This window comes from Ammospiza nelsoni, chromosome 6, assembly GCF_027579445.1.
Source record: "Ammospiza nelsoni isolate bAmmNel1 chromosome 6, bAmmNel1.pri, whole genome shotgun sequence".
NCBI lineage: Eukaryota > Metazoa > Chordata > Aves > Passeriformes > Passerellidae > Ammospiza > Ammospiza nelsoni.
This window is the reverse complement of record NC_080638.1, coordinates 58,095,088-58,107,703: the sequence shown is the minus strand read 5'-3', so window position 1 is coordinate 58,107,703 and position 12,616 is coordinate 58,095,088.

Genomic DNA, 12,616 nt, shown 5'->3' with positions numbered 1-12,616 from the left:
AAGATCTGCACAGCTGGGAGCCAAGTACCCCTGAATTTGTGCTACAATCTCAGCATCTCCCAGAAGTATTACTGGAGAGTAATTGAGTAAAAATAAAGGAGAGTAAAAATCCTGGAGTATTACCAGCACCCAGTGCACTGGACTGGTGCCATTCCCCTCCCAGGGCTGCAGCCAGAGGGGCTTGGCTGAACCTTCAGCGCAGCTCACACCCAGCCCAGGCTGCCAAGGCAGTGACCAGAGCTGGGCAGACGGGGGACATGGCCAGGGTGGCCACAGGAACCCTCAACTCCTCACACCTGAGCAGCCCAGCGCCCACCAAGATCCTCTGATACCTGTTGACCTTCTGTCTCAGCAAAGAACACGAGCAACTTCTCTAGAACAGCTCCTCTATCAAAAAAAAAAAGAGAGCTAGAAAGTAGCTTTAAGCCATGAGGTCCATTTTACAATTCACATTTTACAATTCACATACTATCATTGCATTTAAACACATCTGTCTTAGAAATCCCAGATTTGACACTGAATTTTGAGAAAGTCATCTACTTCATGGGGCACAGACTGGTGTGTGCTGGGGTCTGTCCTCAGCTGGACAGACCAAAATTAAGTGGGCTGGGACTGCCATTTGCCTGGCTGATGCTTGAGTTTCCAGGCTCCTCTTAAACAAAATTATTTAAATTTGCTGAATCAGAGCTTTATATCGACATGATGTTTGCATCATATATGTCAGCATGTATACACTAGAGTCTTACATGTGATTAGAGTATGATTATATATAACCTTCAACTGGATTAAAAAAAGGCTAAAACTCCTTATTTTTAAAAAAATATATGTAGAGCAAAATAGACAAACTTCAGAACAAATCAAACATTTGTCCTTTGCCACTTTAGCAAATCCTGCTGCTTTATTCATAAGCCGGAGCCATGAAAGGGAGCAAACACAGACATGCACTCACCTAACTCGTTGGAGTCAGAATTCCTTTTGCAGTTTTAAATTGCAGATGGTGTTTCAGGGTGTCAGAGTGAGCAGCAGGAGACCTGCACTGCAATCTCTGTCAGCTTTGTGACCAGTAGATCTCCCCAGCAGCTGCTACTGGGATGTCTAATTGCTCAAATTTATAGAAAGGGTCTTGTCAATCAAGGCAGATCCTTACTTGAACCACCCAAGGCATCAAAGCCATTGACTGTAAAGTAAGGCTCCCCTTTCCAGCAGTGATTAGCTTCAAGGGAATTGTTGTTTTTGCAGGTTATTGTTTCATTACCTGATCAAAAAAGGAGTATCTTGGTGAGTGAAATTATGAGCATGCACTGGGGCAAAATGGATCTTCTTTTCCATAATGGAATATCAACACCTTTGTGAAGGAATTGGAAGCTGGCTCTGAAATTATCATTACCTCTAATTTACAAGCCCTAAGTAAACATCCTCAAGGGAGACTTGTCAGATACTTGTACAAAAACTTGTCTGGATTTTTGTCAACTGCAGAAGATCTTTTTTACTTGAGTTCTGTGTACAAGCAAGGGCAAAGGATGGGGGGAGGAGATGTGAAGAAAAGAAAGTGTTCGTCTCTTGGCAAGGCAGGCAGCTGAAACACAGGTGAGCTCCACTGTGAAAAGAAATTTAGAAATCATTGTCCACTACCTTCACTGTGCAAACCCAATTCTCAGCTGTCCACAGGACAGGGAGCAGCTGAGGAAGTTGGTTCTGTGAAAAACTTGCTGGTCAGTGGGTTCATAAAAGAAGAGTGGGAGAAAGAAGTGAAGCCACAAGCTCACACAGTGGCCTGGAGAAAGTCATCTCCTTTCCTTTCCACCATGGATGGACAGTGACTTCCCAGCTCCAGAACAATCCAGAAATACAGGGCAAGTGTCAGGGATTATGGACCCCTCAGGATGATGCTGTCAGAGGCAGCCACAGTAATACAACCCAGCCATGAGAATAGAAAACACAGGGGAAACCTTGATTCAAATAAAATCCATGCTACAATGTCTTAGAGGGAAAAACAAAATTAGTAGAAATCATAAAAAGAGTAGAGGAAAAAAACCACAACAACCAAGCAAAACAGCATCTGTTGATGTCCAGAACATGCATCTTATCAAATATGAAGCAGTGATCACTATGAGCTTGTTAATTTACCTTACAAATATCCCATACATACATCTGATGGATTGCATTTCAGCTTTCTGTATCATGAGCTATGGAAAACACAAACTGCCATTGAGGAAATGAGATACTGAACCATTCAGAACCAAACAAGGTACACCACAATGTTGCTCTCCCTTTTTCAGGGTAAATAACCCATGGCTGGAGGTCCTTGTTTCACTGCCAGGGTCAGCAGCCCACATTTGGTGCAGCAGCAGAGCTCCCTCTTGTTCTCAGAGCCCTGGGAGCCCCAGAGCACTTGCTGGGTTCCATTGTTCATCTTGGAGCAGCCACACAAGCTGGAATGCAAAAGGCTGGTTATTTATTCTCAAGGTCTACCTTTTCTGTCTAAATTAGGAAACAGTGATTGGAACAAGTGAAAGAGGGAAGGGACTGTCTGAAAAACAGAAAAGCAGCAGGCAGTTAGTGCTGTTGCCATATTGCCATCATGACATGGGAAACAACTGCTTCAAACAATTCACTTAACAGACACCAAAAGAATAAAAAAAAAAGAAGGAACAGAATTTTTAATAATAAATTTGAAAATTTAGGAGAGAGGGGTTGTTTAAAATCCATCCCAGTATTCTCCCTCATTATTGTTCCCAGTCTCACTGGCAGTAAATGACTCCAGGTTCAAGTGAAGGATGAGATTTGGAGGTGGAATGTTGAATGGAGGTGTCGTGAATGTCTCCATCAGATCACCAGACAATGTCCCAGACACCTTTTCCTCCCATTGAAACCAAGAGGGAAAAGCAGAAATTCAAAGACAAATGAAATCACAGGGAAGTCAAGAGGATCAGCCAAAGTCTTGTCACTGGTCTAAAATGATCACTTTCCACTAAAATAACCCTAAAAGTACTTCTCTGTAATTTTCACTGACCAAAAATAAAGCTAGAAAATAAACTTTTAAAGCTTTTTCAAAAATACACACTTTAAAAGTTCCTGACTTATGGGGAAAGCATGTAAAAGTAAAAATACTGAGCTTAAGGCCCCTTTATTTGATTCTGGAAATGTACCAGCAAAAATGAGCCTGAGATTAGAGGCAGGTACAGGAAATACGTGCCAGATGGCAGATGAACCAGCTTTGACAGATCTCTCTTCTTCTGTGGATTAAAAAACCAGGTGCTGGAGTTTTTGTGTAATTCAGCTTGGTTTCAGTGACTCCAGCTAAGTAAGATCCTGTTCTCTCATCTCCATTTGTACTGAATGGCCTCTTAGAGTGAAACAAAAGAGAAATTGCAGACTCTCACTTATTCTGTCTCTAGAAAATCCTGTCTGTTTGTGGGACAGACACCAATTCCTGAAGGATTTGCATTGTGTTGTGTGAAAAGCCCGAGTTCTGCCTTTTTCCCACATAGAGTTTTTGCTATCGTACTGTTCTGTGAGTTTATCTCCTTTAAGTTAATCAATAAATACACCAGTATGATTTCAGATTGGGTTGATCATGAGAAAGGAGCTGAGATGAACTATTTAATGAGACAGAGCAAGGGAAATACCAATGCTGCACACACAGTAAGCACTGCACAGTGCCATGTAGGCTGTGGCAGGCCAAAAGAACCTGGTGACCATTGTGAAGGTCCGCCCGAAATGAACGGGTGACGAATGATTTTTGGGTGCAAAAATAACCAACACAAGGCACAGGGGTTTTGCAGTAACAAATCAACAAGGTGCAATTTTATTGATTATAACCACAGCTAAATATGCGTTTGGTTAAGGGATCCGGGGAAGAGAAGGGTAAGACAAGGAAAAAAGGGAGGAAAGGAGGTCAGGGAATGGGGTATAGCTACCAAAACGTGATGTCTTCGGGGTCCCGCCACCGAAACTCGCTGGTACACGTCTTGGGGAGATCTCAAAGGACAGTCGGACCGAACCCCAATATATATACTGTTCTTGGTTGGGGGAAGGTAGCTGAAATTAGGTTTCCATGGAGGGGAGAAGTCCATTGTTTTCATGGCCGAATGCTCACAGGTAGGTTTTTCCCCCTCCCTGAGTTGGGAGGGAGTGCAGTCCCAGTCTCTGGAAGGAGGTTGCCAGGGGTGTGCCATGGGGGTGCCAATAGGGTGCCAGAGGGGTTCTTGGTTCCTTGATGAGGGGATTCGCATGTCTGTTGGTCCGTCACGGTGGTTGAAGACAGGCAAGAGGGGTCTTCTCATGGAGCGGGGGGGAGCCACCCCAGAGCTCAGTCCAGCCAGGTCAGGAGTTTGGAAGAAAGTCCAGTTCAATTGTCCAGAAAAGGGCAGCATGCCCCCTTCGAGTACAGCATGGCGTGTTCTGCAAACATCACTTGTGAACACACTAGATAAGCAAGAGACTTTCTTTCCCAACCGGCTCAGCAGTTTTAACCCTTCAGTAGTCTTTTCTCATGACAATTGTGAGGCAAAAAATGAAGGATTTTCTGATGGACTTCTACACCATTCAGGCAAGAAAAGTCAGTGACTGGACAGGAGATATTTAATGCACTGCACACAGCAGGGCTTTGGAAAGGTGGGTGTTAGTTCAAAAGCACCACAGAAGGAGAAATGGGCGAGGAATCCAGGTGGTGTGGGATGGCTGGCCAAGTTCACAGGAGGTGGCACCCAAGAGAGATTAGGGTTCAGTTTAGAACAGAGTCATAAAACTATCAGGTAGGATACATAGCTATAAATGTTAGATGTAATTTGATGAACTCACAGAAAAAAATAGCACTAGAATCACTTTTAGAGTCACAAGTTAACATCAGACTTTATGTCAATAGGTTGTTTACTCTTTGCTGGTAGTTTTGAAAAAAAGATAACCTTTATGTCCTGAAAAGCATTTGAAACAAGTGCATTATGATTATTTGATCCCCACAGCTGCTGTGTGTTTGTCTTGGAGAGTGACTTTCTGTCATTTTCTACATTCTGAAAGAATGCAGAGTTGGTTTGTAAAGGGACAGACAAAGCAGGTTTAACCTTGAGAGGGCATGGCTGATCTGTAAATGAAAATCAAAGGCAGCAAGTAAAGCTCCTTGAAAGGCTCTGATAGAAACTGTGCCAAGTGCAAGCAGAGGGAGCAAAATGCAGCCATCAGGAAATGTGTTCCTGGGCAGGAATGAGATAAATGTGGGCTCTCCCTGCTGACAATGGGACACCAGTCCTTGCTGAAGGTCTTGGGCACACAAAGCCACTTCTGCTTTAAAAGACTTTCTGCTCATTTTGCTTCTTGGGCTTAACACAACACGAGCTGGCACCGGCTGAATGAGCATTAGGGGGACAAGAATGCAGTGAGGAAAGAGGATTTCTTGAGGATGCTGTGGCAGTAAATCACACCACACTCAGTCCTCAGGGGAATGAGCCCTCTTACAGAGGAGATAAACACTTCTTGCAGCTTGTGGGGGTACCTGTGTTAGGAATGGCAGAACAGCCCCAGTGAGCACACCTGTAAAATCCAGCCCTGCAGATGTGAAGTGCTGGGGAAGAGCTCTGTGCTGACTGCAGCAGAATCCCAGCTGCTTCAGCACAGACACTGCCTCAGCAGCACGGCTGTTATAAGGAATCTGTCAGACACCATTCTTCTCTTCCTTTTCCATCAGACTTGGAAAATGAAGTCCAAGGGTGAGGCTTAACAGTAACAAAAAACACTAATCCACAGTTTGCTAGAGGCACATCTCTCCCAGAGAGATAACACTCTTCTGCTAAAAAAGGCCTGCAGCTATGATGGATTCAATCCAGAAGAGAACTAATGAAGGTCCTGCAGACACTGGAAGAGCTGAAGCTTCTAAATTTTGGCAGTGCACATCTCTAACATACAGGTATTGCACCCTAAACAAGGTAATTCCAATAAATCAATGGCAGAACTGCAGGTTCAGTTCAGAAACTGATCATAACCTGATTTGAAACTATATGGACAAAAACCTGATTTGTTACTATGTGGACAAAAACTATGGTTTGAACACATTTACTAAAATTACGTTTTTTATATGTTTATATACAGGGTACCTCAGAAAAGCTGGTTTCTCAACCCTTAAACTTTGAGCAAAATGCTTCGCAAGTAGAAATCAGAAGGAAAAATAAAGGCAGAAAAGGAAGTAAAGACTCTCCATTGTCAAGAAAATAACCGGTTTGAACAAAATTAATCCTGGCCCCGTGGCAAAGAATAGCAAAATTTAAAATAAAAGATGTTTAAAAAAATTAAAATAAAAGATAGACCAGACAGTTTGTCTGATATCTATCCCAGTCAAACTAGTGCAAATATTGATTCCAGAGTCCTACTCCACTGTGGCTGTAAGTTACATGTTGCAAAGATTAACAGCTGCTGAAGACACATTTCTCAAAAACTGAGTGGCAGGAAGGATTTACCTGCAACAGGAGCATTCCTGGGGAGTTCCCTGAGGGTTCAGGGGGTGTGATATACACAATGGTGAGGGGACAAACACAAACCCACATATCCAGAATGGATGACGAGGAGAGTAAAGGTTCAGCACTGAGCCCAGGCTGTGGAACTGCTTTGTCGTGGTCCTTAGGAAAGTAAGGAGACTCTTTGTAAAGGCTGCTCTGGAAAGGTGTATTTGTCAAGCATAGCTCCTGATAATAAGCAATCAAACACCACTTCACCATACTGTTGTAACATTCTTCTCAGTTTTCTCAGGCACTTTGAGACAACGTGCACCCTCACATTGTCATCAAACACAGCCACATTTTCTTCCCTATGAAACTGTCCCTTCATGGTGATGATGCTCATCACATTCAGCCCAGAATCTGGGTTCAAGAATTCAAATCTAATGGAATTGGCTGAATATTGATGGGAGAGAGAACTGGGCTCTCTAATTGTACACCAGGGAATTGCCTGGAGATTTGATCTGAATTCATTGCAATGTGGAAAAGATTTTTCTAATAAATACAGATGCCATGCAAACTTTATGTGGCTGACAATAACCACTTAACTCAAGTCCCTTCTGCACTCCATAGCTTTCCTTTAATTGTCTTTTTAGAAAAGACGTTTTAGTCTTTTAGGACAGACTAATGAGCAATGACACAGCTGCTCTGGGCTCAGAATTTGAAGATGAAGCTTCTTAATCAAAACGACAGAAGTTCAAAGATCCATTACCTTAATTCAATAATTTCCCTACTGTTCAAAGCCAGAACAGACACCTTGTGTGACTCACATCACCCCCAGTGCTAATGCTCCCCTTTTAACATTGCCTTCGTGATGAGTGAAGTTTGCAGATTGGACAAAGCTGGAAATGAAACAAAGCTACTGTGTCTTCCTGTGAATCCTGTCAGAATAACCTCATAGAACTGTTGAACTAATCCTAATCCAGCCAGGGAAACAAACAGGATGAGAGTCCCAAACCCCAGAGAGGCACCTGGCCAAGTCAAACCTCAGCACAGCACAGACACAGACAGTAACAGGCAAAAAGTGTCAGAAGTAAATAGAACCAAATCTTCCAGCCTGAACTCTTTCTACCCCCTGGGGAAATGTGGACCTCAGACAACACTTTGAGTCCTCCTATTTCCAGTTCTTCACCCCATTCCCACTGATTTTTACAAGTTCCTTGTGGGTGCAGATTCACCCCATGTCGTGGGACCAGCAGGGCTCACAGAGGCCAGGAAGAAAAATATGTTCCAGCAGGCCAGAAACAAATCCCATCACCCTGCAGAGAGAGCTGAGGTAGCAGAGGCTGCCCAGGTTTCTCTTGTCTATCTTGAGTCACCAACTTATCAGCAACTGAAGAATTACCAGGGGAGGAAGACAAGAAGAGTGAGAGATAACAAAGATCCATTTTTCACCTCTGAGCATCACTGCCACAGGCACATCACACTGTAACTGCCTCACCACCCTCTCAGGAAAGAATTTCTTCCCAATTAACATCACTCATTATAGTTTACAGCTTATTTACAAATTCTGATATCACAGTAGTAACGATTTCACCTGAGCTGAAAGTTCAGGTCAGAGCCTGCACTCTCCTGCATATGGATTAATCAATAGAGATTAACTGAGAAAAGTACCACAAATTCAATTTTACGGTGCTGATGCTACACACCTCTGCCTTTCCTCAAGCATGCTTTTTATTCTGCAGTCTTTGTAAGCTATGTCTACTTTAATTAGATCAGACAGATAAATCCTGATAAAAACAAAGCACTTTTGTCATTTAAAGACACTTTCAAACCAGACATTAATTTATAAAGATCAGACAAGTCTAACAAGACAAGTTTCATGTTTCACAGAGCTTCACACAGTATTTGACTCTGACAATGTCAGCTATATCCTCTGGAGTTCAAAGGTCAAATATGTAAATCATGGCTAAGTATAATAATTTCTTGCTTTGCTTGCAGCTGGCATGTGGCAAATAGATGTTGAAATCCAGCTGCTTAAATCCTCCATCATCCATTTAGGTTTTAACCCAGCAGTAAATGACTAAAAGGTATGTTTGCAGAGGTGTGTGCCAAACTGTACCCCAGGGATTCCCACACGACTCAAAGCACTAAAAGACTCTGAACTTCTTGGACATGTAAAGAATACAACATACAGATGTTGCTTTAGAAGGAAAATGCATTACAAATGACTCACAGATTAAGCTGAAATGATAATAAAATGCTGGGTTTGAACTCAAAACATAAGGCCAGAAAATTAAATTTAGGTTTTGCCTCTTTAATTAGCATGAAGGATCAGGTGTCCTGCTCCAGTTTCTGAACACTTTATAAAGCATCACCCAAGAGCAACAAGCACTGTAGGTTAAATTTACCAGGGTTAGCAATGGCCAAATCTCCACTGACACTGGAAGGGGAAAACTGCTGGTCTGTATTTCCTATAGAAATCCCTGCTCACAGAGGCTGGCCACAGAATGCCACGAAGACACAGAGCAAACTCCAGAGCCACAACCCAACATTTACTGATCTTCCTGCTTCGGGTGGCATTCCCTGCACAGCATGGAGAGCACTGGTGGAACTATAATGTGTCTCTAAAGACACTGGTACCAGTGGCAGTTTCTGGACATTGCACAGCCTTTTTCAACTGAGAAATTGCCTTTTTTTTTAATCCAAGGACACAGAGTGTTCACAGATTAAAATTATCTAATCTGCTCTCTTCCCCCATTTAAGTTGTTTGAGTGCATGCACGGGACCATGTCCAGGCAAAGGTTTTCCAAACCTTCTAATTAATATATAAGAACAGACAGTGGCTGCAGGCTGAGCAACACAGATTTTGCCTGACCGAAGGGGAATTCTGGAATAAAAAGGATTCTCCATGTCACAGGAAAGTGAGAACTTCAAAACATGATCCAAGGATGGTTCCCTGCTTTAAGTGTGGTCTTCTTGACATCATTGTCAAGGGGTTTTTATCACCAAAGCCATGGGACACTGAATTTTCATACATTTTTTTAAAAGGCTCAGGGCATTTCATGCAGACATGGTGTTATTCTGAATCTCTCCTCTGCCAAACCTGTTTGGCACATGTAAATAGGAAATTACTGGAGGCACTGAATACAGCTCCCAACTCCTGTTGCCCTCTCCTCAACACCTGAAGAGAAGGACAACCTCTCTAAGCCCCACACAGAGGTCAGCCTAAATTAGTCACATACAAGGACAGGTAAAATCACAGAATCATTAAGGATGGAAAGATCACTGAGTCCAGCTGTTAATCCAGCACTGCCAAGCCCACCACTAAACCATGTCCCCAAGTGCCACATCTGCAAATCTTTTAAACACCTCCAGGAATGGTTATTTGATGTCCCCAAGCAGCCTCTGCCAATCCTTGACCACTTTTGGGGTGAATAAATTTTCCCTAATGCCTAATCTAAATGTCCTTTGGCACAACTTGAGGTGGCTTCTCTTGTCCTATTCTTTGTAACTTGGGAAAACAGACTCATCCTCACCTGGCTACAACTTTCCTTCAGGGAATTGTAGAGTGAGAAGGTCTTCCCCGAGCCTCCTTTTCTCCAGGCTGAGCCCCCCCAGCTCCCTCAGCTGCTCCTCACAGGACTTGTGCTCCAGACCCTTCTCCAGCTCTGCTGTCCTTCTCTGGACCTGTTCCAACCCCTCAATGTCATTCTTGTGGTGAGGGGCCCAAGACTGAGCCCAGGATCTGAGGTGCAGCCTCAGCGGGGCCCAGCACAGGGGACAGTCACTGCCTGCTCCTGCTGGCCACACTGCTGCTCACACAGGCCAGGTTTCATTGGCCTTTTTGGCCACCTGGGCACCCCTGGCTCATGTTCAACCATTGTTAACCAGCACCCCCTGGCAGTGAAGAGATCCAGACTGAGCTTTTCACTGACATGGATGAGACAACCCCATCCTGTGAAATCTTCAAAAATGCCTTGTCTCCTTAATTCCTTAAACATCTGATCATCTTTCAAGGCAGATAAATGCTTGAACAGATTTTGACTGGTCTTTTCACCTCACTGTAGCACCTCCAGCTTTAAAACTTCATTCCAAACCCACTTTTTTCCTTCTTCTCTCAGGTCAGGGGCAGAGCAGCACATTCCCTGCAATGTCCCTTTTCCCACAGTCTACAAAGTGCTGGTCCACTTCCATTGCAGGGTGCCAAAACAGATGGTACACACCTTGCTTCTCAGCATCTCAGTGACACTTACTGCAGTCCATACAAACACCTCTCCTGGATGCATTTCTCCAAACAAAGCAAATGAAATTATACTGCTTACTTCCCATTTTTTTCTCATGTCAAAGAATAGGTTAGCACATTTTTTTGCAAGACAGTATGTTTTACGTAATTAATAATAATGGAGAGTCTCAGAGGAGAAAATTTTTAGTAACACCATTTATGAAATGACAACTGCACCAGGAAAGGGCAGTTCCCTGCTCCTGAAAGAAAAAAAAAATCTTTTCCATTTCCCCAGCAGCAGAATAACATCTTTTGAACAATGAGGCCCTGTTCATAACCAAATTCTTTTGTAGGCAGACATTGTGTCTAGACAGCCTCAGAAAAACTGCCTCACTTAACATCCCAGGGCTGGGTTCATTACATGTGCTGAAGTGTTTACCTGAATGCCCAGATACAGATCACAAATTATGCAGCAGACATTTATTCAGGTTTTTTTCTGGAGCTGATGGCTGTCATTGTAAAACAGGCAGGAAGCAAACTGGGATCACCCATTCCCTCTGGAGCTCATATCCATAAAAGCTTTCTGGAGGTCACACAGGCAATGTGCACACAATAGTGGGTGATGTGAATGGGATCCATTTACTGCAGGAAGAGGAAATGAGTCCATGTCACCCCTGTTAGTACTGACCACTTTCCCACATAGACACAGCAGATTTGTCCAATCTCCTCACAGATCTTTATTTTACTTTTGGTGACAGCAACGGGGCTTCCATCATTGACTCTGGCAGGAAGAGAATTAAGTCCTGCAGTTTACAGAAGAGCAGTACTTAATCTGTCTCACCCTGTTTCTGTACTTGGAAGAGGCAAGATCTCCATCATTCATGCTCATATTAGTGCAGTCATGGTAAAAATAATGACAATAATCTTTAAAAATACGCCAAACCTTAGCCTTGGATAGAAAACATCTGATTTATCTTTGAGATTTATACAAAATCCCCTTCTGCAGAGGGACAAACTCTATTCCAGAGTAACACAAACCTTTTTTCTGCATATCCTCCCCTCCAGGCATCTGATCCTCAGGGAAATGTGTGGTGGGATGGAAAACCTAAGGAATGGGGATCCAATGGAGAGTGGGTGAGGATTCCCCCACAGCCCTCTCCCCTCAGGGAAGGGAAGAACCACACAGGGATGGGGATGTCCTCCCTGCATTGCTCACACTCCCATCCCACTGGCACAGGGATGCCAGAAACCTTCTCCTCCTCCTCCTCCTCTCACCTCCTCAGTCATGGTTCTGAGGGTAAAGAGATAACAGCCCCAGCTCTGCAGAGAGACACTTCCAGAAGGTGAGACTCTGCTTGGAAAATGTATTAGCGTGAACGGCCTGATGGGGAAAATGGATGGGAATGAGAGAATGTGAACACATGGAAAACAATTCAAGGTTTCAGTAAAGGAAGAAACATTTTAAAGCTGTGTTTTTGGGAGTTCATCTGCTGCCAAGTCAGGCAGCACAGAAGGAGACAAGCCAGTGTGGAAGTAAGGTCACAGAAGTTTAACTACCAGCATTTCCATGGCAAGCTTGAAATCACTGCTGCTAAGCCTGACCTGTATTTTGCCCACTCTGGCTACTGAAAAAGAATGTTGTGGTGGAAATGCTTTCTTTTCATCTGATTTTTCTCTTTCTGGTCAATAAAGCACTGGAATATAAAACTGAATCTGTTTTTTCTTTGAACCACCCTGCCACAATGAATGAAGGTTGGCCCAGTAGCACTCTCATGAAATCAGGCTTATGTTGAAGCAACAACTTAAGCATTGGAAATCAAGTTTTATTTATTGCTGCAAGATCTGGATTCCATGCCCACACTCCCTGCTGCACTGATGATGCAATCAAAACAGGATATTCTACATCAGTGACTAATTGACACCCAAAAAACCACCAAAAAGCCACTATGACATTAAATGGCTTATT